Here is a 7,976-nt window from a genome sequence, read left to right as displayed (position 1 = left end):
GGAGCAACTCTGCTAATCACCCTCTTGAGGGCTATGGGGCACGAGGAGGAGCCTGGGGCACTAGTCATGCTGGAAAGCTTTGTTCGTGGCTAAACCTCGACGGTTACCCTTTTGCGTGATCTGAGATGGCATTAGGAGATTTGAATCTCCTTATATAGATGCTGTCTGAGCACGGTGAGGGGCTTATTTGCAAAAAAAGCATGGACAATTCATATTTGCCCGGCCCGCGGAAATTGAAGTGTCGACAGGGGGGAATTGTAAAAGACAGAAACATCGGGGTTATCGTCGGACTGTCGTCGGTCCGAAATATAATGAAGACTCCGCCTTTCAAAGCCGAAGACATGAGCCGGATACCACGTCGTCATTGAAGACAAGTTCGGGGGCAACCGAGGGAGTCCTGGATTATGGGGTCCTCGGGTGTCCGGGCCGTGTAGCATGGGCCAGAATGATGGGACGTGAAGATACAAAATAGAACCTACCACCGTGTCCGGATGGGACTCTCCTTTGCATGGGTGGAAAGTTTGGCGTCCGAATGTATGACTGTGAATCGACTGTGTACAACCCTAGGCCCCTCCGGTGTCTATATAAACCGGTGGGGATAGTCCATAGAGGCAATCAGAATTTACATAGGCTAGACATCTAGGGTGTAGCCATTACGATCTCGAGGTAGGTCAACTCTTGTAACCCCTATACTCATCAAGATCAATCAAGAAGGAAGTAGGGTATTACCACCATTAAGAGGGCCTGAACCTGGGTAAACATCATGTTCCCTTTGTCTGATGTTACCTTCGATCCTCAGATTCGCAGTTCGGGACCAATACCCCAGATCGGCCGGTTTTGACACCGAAAATCCGCGCAGGGCTTTGCCTAAGCACTACGACGCTATGACCAGAGGACTAAACTATGGAGGGGGGCACCACACACGGCTAAGAGAACAATTGATGTGCTATGGGGTGCCCCTGCCCCTGTATATAAAGGAGGGGAGGAGGAGGCTGGCCACCAAGGGGGCGTGCCATGGGGGGAGTCCTACTAGGACTCCACTCCTAGTAGGATTCTGGCCCTCCTTTTTCCTTTCTTACCAGAGGGGAAAAGGAAGGAGAGCGAGAAGCAGAGGGAAAGGGGGGCGCCGCCCCCTCCCTAGTCCAATTCATACTCCATGGGGGGAGGCACGCGGCCACCCCTTGGGGCCTCCCCTCTCTCTCCACTAAGGCCCATGTAGGCCCAATATTCCCCCGGGCGGTTCCGGTAACCCCTGGGTACTCCAGTAAAATACCTGAACCACTCGAAACCATTCAGATGTCCAAATACTACCTTGCAATATATGAATCTTTACCTCTCGACCATTTAGAGACTCCTCGTCATGTCCGTGATCTCATCCGAGACTCCAAACAAACTTCGGTCACCAAAACACATAACTCATAATACAAATCATCATCGAATGTTAAGCGTGCGGACCCTACGGGTTGGAGAACTATGTAGAGATGATCGGGACACATCTCCAGTCAATAACCAATAACGGAACCTCGATGCTCATATTGGTTCCCACATATTCTATGAAGATCTTTATCGGTCAAACCGTAATAACAACATATGTTATTCCCTTTGTCATTGGTGTGTTACTTGCCCGAGATTCGGTCCTGGGTATCATCATACCCAGTTCAATCTCGTTACCGACAGGTTTCTCTACTCGTTTCGTAATGCATCATCCTGTAACTAACTCATTAGTCACATTTCTTGCAAGGCTCATAGTGATGTGCATTACCGAGAGGGCCAGAAATACCTCTCCGATACTCGGAGTGACAAATCCTAATCTCGATCTATGCCAACCCAACAAACACCTTCGGAGACACGTGTAGAGCATCTTTATAATCACCCAGTTACATTGTGACATTTGATAGCACACAAGTTGTTCCTCCAGTATTCGGGAGTTGCATAATCTCATAGTTAGAGGATTATGTATATACCATGAAGAAGGCAATATCAATAAAACTTAACAATCATTATGGTAAGCAAATGGATGGGTCTTGTCCATCACATCATTCTCTAATAATGTGATCCCGTTCATTAAATGACAACACATGTCTGTGGTCAGGAAACTTAACCATCTTTGATTAACGAGCTAGTCAAGTAGAGGCATACTAGGGACACTCTGTTTTGTCTATGTATTCACACATGTACTAAGTTTCTGGTTAATACAATTCTAGCATGAATAATAAACATTTATCATGATATAAGGAAATATAAATAACAACTTTATTTTTGCCTCTAGGGAATATTTCCTTCAGTCTCTGATACCTCCATTTTGCAGAATGTTTTCTTACTGTTATTTATAATGTGTTTATCCATAATAATGCTTTTTGGAGTAATTCTAATGCCTTTTCTCTCATAATATGCAAGGTATACATAAAGAGGGAGAATTCCCGCAGCTGGAAATCTGGACCTGGAAAAGCTACGTCAGGCCACCTATTCTGCACAACTTCAAATGAGCTGAAACTTCACTAGGATTTTTTATGGAATATTTGAGAATTATTGGAGGAAATAACTATCACAGGGGGCCCACTAGGTGGGCACAACCCACCTGGGCGCGCTCGGGAGCCCAGGCACGCCCTGGTGGGTTGTGCTCACCCAGGCCCACCTCTGGTGCCCATTTTCTGGTATGTAAGTCATTTTGACCTATAAATAATAAGGAGATGACTATCGGGACGGAGCACCGCCGCCTCAAGGCGGAACTTGGGCAGCAGCACTTTTGCCCTCTGGTGGAGCGATTCTACCGAAGAACTTCCCTCCCAGAGGGGGAAATCATCATCATCATCACCAACAAAAACTCCCCCATCTTGGGGAGGGCAATCTCCATCAACATGTTCAACAGAACCATCTCCTCTCAAACCCTAGTTCATCTCTTGTGTTCAATCTTGTTACCGGAACTATAGGTTGGTGCTTGTGGGTGACTAGTAGTGTTGATTACATCTTGTAGTTGATTACCATATGGTTTATTTGGTGGAAGATTATATGTTCAGATCCAATATGCTATTTAATACCCCTCTGATCTTGAGCATGATTATCGTTTGTGAGTAGTTACTTTTGTTCTTGAGGTCACGGGAGAAATCATGTTGCAAGTAATCATGTGAACTTGATATGTGTCCGATATTTTGATAGTATGTATGTTGTGATTCCCTTAGTGGTGTTATGTGAACGTCGACTACATGACACTTCACCATATTTGGGCCTAAGGGAATGCATTATGGAGTACCAATTAGATGATGGGTTGCGAGAGTGACAAAAGCTTAAACCCCAGTTTATGTGCTATTCCGTAAGGGACCGATTGGATCCTAAAGTTTAATGCTATGGTTAGAATTTATTCTTAATACTTTTGTCGTAGTTGTAGATGCTTGTGGGAGAGTTAATCTTAAGTAGGAGGTTTGTTCAAGTAAGAACATAACCTAAGCAATGGTCCACCCACATATGAAATTATCAAAGTACCAAACATGAATTAAGCCAACATGACGAAAGTGACTAGATGAAATTTCCGTGTACCCTCAAGAACGCTTTGCTTATCATAAGAGACCATTTTGTCCCGTCCTTTTCCTCAAAAGGATTGGGCTACCTTGCTGCACTTTTGTTACTACTATCGTTACTTGCTCGTTACAAATTACCTTGCTATAAAACTACTCTACTACTTACAATTTCAGCACTTGCAGACATTACCTTGATGAAAACCACTTGTCATTTCCTTCTGCTCCTCATTGGGTTCGACACTCTTACTTATCGAAAAGAGCTTCAATTGATCCCCTATACTTGTGGGTCATCAAGGCTATTTTCTGGCGCCGTTGTCGGGGAGTGAATCGCCTTTGGTAAGTGGAATTTGGTAAGGAAACATTTATATAGTGTGCTGAAATTTATTGTCACTTGTTACTATGGGAAACAATCCTTTGAGGGGTTTGTTCGGGGTATCTTCACCTCATCCGGACCCACAATTAGTTACCCCTCATCCTACTGCACCTACTAAAAATATTGAATATGAAATTCCGTCGGATATGATAGAACAACTGCTAGCTAATCCTTATGCAGGAGATGGAAACCGAACATCCTGATATGCACTTGATATATGTAGAACAAATTTGTGGATCGTTTAAGCTTGCAGGTTTACCCAAAGATGAAGTTATGAAAAAGGTTTTCCCTTTATCTTTGAAGGGAAAAACATTGGCATGGTATAGGCTATGAAATGATATTGGATCTTGGAATTGGAATCATTTGAAATTGGAGTTCCACCAAAAAAAATTATCCTATGCATCTAGTACATCGTGATCGAAATTATATATATAATTTTTGGCCTCGTGAAGGAGAAAGTATCGCTCTAGCTTGCGCGAGGCTTAAGTCAATGTTATATTCATGCCCCAATCATGAGCTCTCAAGAGAAATTATTATCCAGAATTTTTATGCTCGTCTTTCTCGTAATGATCAAACCATGCTTGATTTCTTCTTGTGCTGGTTCTTTTATGAAGAACACTATTGAATTCCGGTGGCACCTTTTGGAAAGAAATAAACACAATTCTAAAGATTGAGAACTCAAAGAAGGTAAAGAGTCAGGTATTAAACTTAAGTATGATTGTATTAAATCTTTTACGAATACCGATGCTTTTCAAAAGTTTAGCACTAAATATGTTCTTGACTCTGAGATAGTAGCCTCCTTTTGTGAATCATTTTCTACTGATGTTGAACTCCCTAAAGATAAGTGGTTTAAATATCACCCACCTACTAAATAAGAAACTAAAGAACCGGTACCGGTTAAAGAAGAAACTATACTTTATAATGTTGATCCAGTTCTTGCTTCTGCTTATATAGAGAAACCACCTTCCTTGTTAGGATAAAGGAGCATGCTAAGTTTCAACTATGGTTAACAAAAGCTATATTAGAACACCTAAACCTGATGAACAAATTAAAGTAGAACCTAGTATTGCTATGGTTACAGATCTCTTGGAAGAAGATATGGATGGTCATGTTATTTACTTCTGTGAAGAAGCTGCTAGAATTGCCAAACCTGATAAAAAAGATAACCATAGACCTGTTGTTGGCATGCCTGTCATCTCAGTAAAAATAGGAGATCATTGTTATCATGGTTTATGTGACATAGGTGCTAGCGTGAGTGCTATTCCTTACACACTATACCAAGAAATTATGAATGACATAGCACCCGCAGAAATAGAAGACATAGATGTTACTATTAAACTTGCTAATAGAGACACTATCTCACCGATTGGGATTGTTAGAGATGTTGAAGTCTTGTATGGGAAAATTAAATACCCTACAGATTTTCTAGTTCTTGGTTCCCCACAAGATGCCTTTTGTCCCATTGTCTTTGTTAGACCTTTCTTGAACAATGTTAATGCTAGAATAGATCATGAGAAGCAAACTGTCGGTGTTAGTTTTGGTGATGAGTCTCATGAATTTAATTTTCCCAAGTTTAGTAGAAAGCTCCATGAGAAAGAATTTCTTAGTAAGGATGAATTAATTGGTGTTGCTTCTGTTGCTATTGTCGGCGTCCTGGGAATGGGGGTACCCAGACTTGCCTGCCTGCGGCCCAGGGTGTGACTCCTCTAACAGCCTGGTATGGCCCATCTTCATCAGCAAACAATCAAGACCCTCGCGAGGGGTCAAGCCTCGTGAGGCGGACGACACAAGACCCCCTCAGGGGCAGCCTTACTAGGCTGGCTCGCGAGGAGTGGAGAGATCAAGGCGAGGGGCACCTCGTGAGGTTCCCATGACGTGAGCCATGACGACCAAGGCCAGGCGGGCACCAGCAGGCGCAAAGTACCAGTTGCCTCTTTGGTGCTAAAGAGGCAGGTGTAGGCGAGGAGTTCCGAGGCATCAGGCAAAGGTTTTCATATCGGTGCAATGAGACCAAGACTAGCAGGACGGCAGGACAGAGGTCATCGCGGAGCCCACGACTGCGTCACCACCACAGCCTTTGGCAGGAGAAGACCACCTTTTGTCAGGATAGCTTGTACTAGTTGTCCCCCTTCAAATTGGCCGTTCTGGGATCCCTTCCCGCCTAATATTTGGGAAGAGCACCCGGGCCACTATAAATAGGACTAGCCACCACCATAGGCAATACGGATCATTCCGACCATCCTCAACACACACGCTCATCGATCTCGAGAACACCTCTCCTCAGGAGGCTGTCCATCCCTTGTACTGTTCATCATCAGCCTGCAAGGCAATCCACCACACCATACTGGAGTAGGGTAGTACACCACATCGGTGGCCCGAACAAGTATAAACTCTTGTGTCTCTTGTTCCTCGTGTTCGGCGAGCTAGGCTTTGAGATCGTGGTGAGAGTGTGAACTAGGGGGGTGAGAGATCTTTGTGTGCACCCCAGAGTTTGAACCTGAAGTGTTTGCCGGAACCTGTAATCCAACATTTGGTGTGCCAGGTAGGGGTGCGCCGAGGTTTTCTTCTCCATCGATCGACCTATTGTCGCCCCGCGTCTCCAATGTCTGACGATCCAAGGACCCATGCCGACTACTGGGCGGCCTGGCGCACTCGAGCACCTCCATCCGCTCCAGAAGAACTCAACTATGCGGTCCAGGAGGCCCGCGTGCCGCGCAACGCCCGCGGGCGCGGCCAGCATGGATCGACGTTCGCCACCCTCACAACGCGGCACGCGTGGGCCTCCCCAAGATCCTCAAGCTACGCGGCAGTGACGGCACCACACACCCGACGGGAACAAGTGAACACGCGAGCCGCGCTCATAGTGGCGCGGGAGCTTCTGTAGTGCTGGTTGACGGAGAGCGGCCGCGACGCGTTGCTGCACTACGTTGCTAAACTGTTGGGCGCTGCATCCAGGGGTACACCACCTTTTTGCTCTCTACTGACATCTCAAGTTGTGGCCGGATTGCACAGCAGGCCTCGTCGCAACCGCGTGCTCCCAGGTGCACCAGAAGAGCTCATCAGCACCGACACAACCAACGATGTCGAACATTTGGCCACGCCTGCGCATCCCCTAGGAGGCATATGGGTGCGGGCACCGCCTCTCGCGGTACCAGTGGGGCACCACCCTACAGCCACCATGGGGGCACACTTGGCCCGGCGGCCTGGGGTGCAGGGCGTCTTGGCGGGGGTTCCGGAGCGGCAGCTTCAGAAGCCTATGTCCCCCGCATGATGGATCAAGAGTACACGCTAGAGATGACCCATGCTCGTTCCTCGAGCCGGGCTGGGAAGAAGAGATGCTGGGAGCTGAGGCCTTCCATGAACCACCCAGGAGCCTCACCGACCCCGCCAACAACAACAACCGCAGGGTACCACTGATATCTCAGGAGCAAGCTTATGCTAACCATGGGTCGTAGGAGGACCAGGCCGCGACGGCGGACGGTGACCCCGGCGCTGCGGCCCCGCTCCAACCAGGGGCAACACGCTGGGGGCTGCACGGAAGAGGTCTGGAGCAAGACCATCCCCCGTGTCGAACGGAGCAAGGCATCGCCCGAAGGTAGGTCCTCTGCCGGGTAGTCGCCGGCGAGGCCTCCCCCGGCAAAGGGCCCGTGGTCGCTGAGGGCGTCGCTAGCATTCCCTTTGCCCCTTGGCATCGTCCTGGTTTCCAGACACCCCCAACAGTGGTCGAGGGTGGCGCAGGGCGGGGCCCTCGTCTGGCCATATGAAGCAAGCCTCACGCCTGTGAAGGTCTCCGCCCGTGACACTCTCACATAATAATGAGTGGGGCTGTACATGCCCTGGTGTCTCCGGAGAGCCGCCCTCGGGGCTCGGGGGCTCCCGCCCATGTCATCGTGAAGCACCATGCTCCGCACTGGCCGTCGACACTGTCTCCCAATGACTATGCTCATGACCAGTGAAAGCACTTAGCTCCGCTGAGGTGAGAAGACAAGAAGACTAGCTAGGTGCCAGACGCGGCCATTTGCTTTCAACCCCTTTTCTCTGTAGCTCAATTTTTTGCTTTTTGGATTTGAACTTAAGATTGTATTTTC

The sequence above is a fragment of the Triticum dicoccoides genome, chromosome 7A (genome assembly GCF_002162155.2).
Source record: "Triticum dicoccoides isolate Atlit2015 ecotype Zavitan chromosome 7A, WEW_v2.0, whole genome shotgun sequence".
In the NCBI taxonomy this organism is placed as follows: Eukaryota; Viridiplantae; Streptophyta; class Magnoliopsida; order Poales; family Poaceae; genus Triticum; species Triticum dicoccoides.
Note: the sequence above shows the minus strand (reverse complement) of the source record.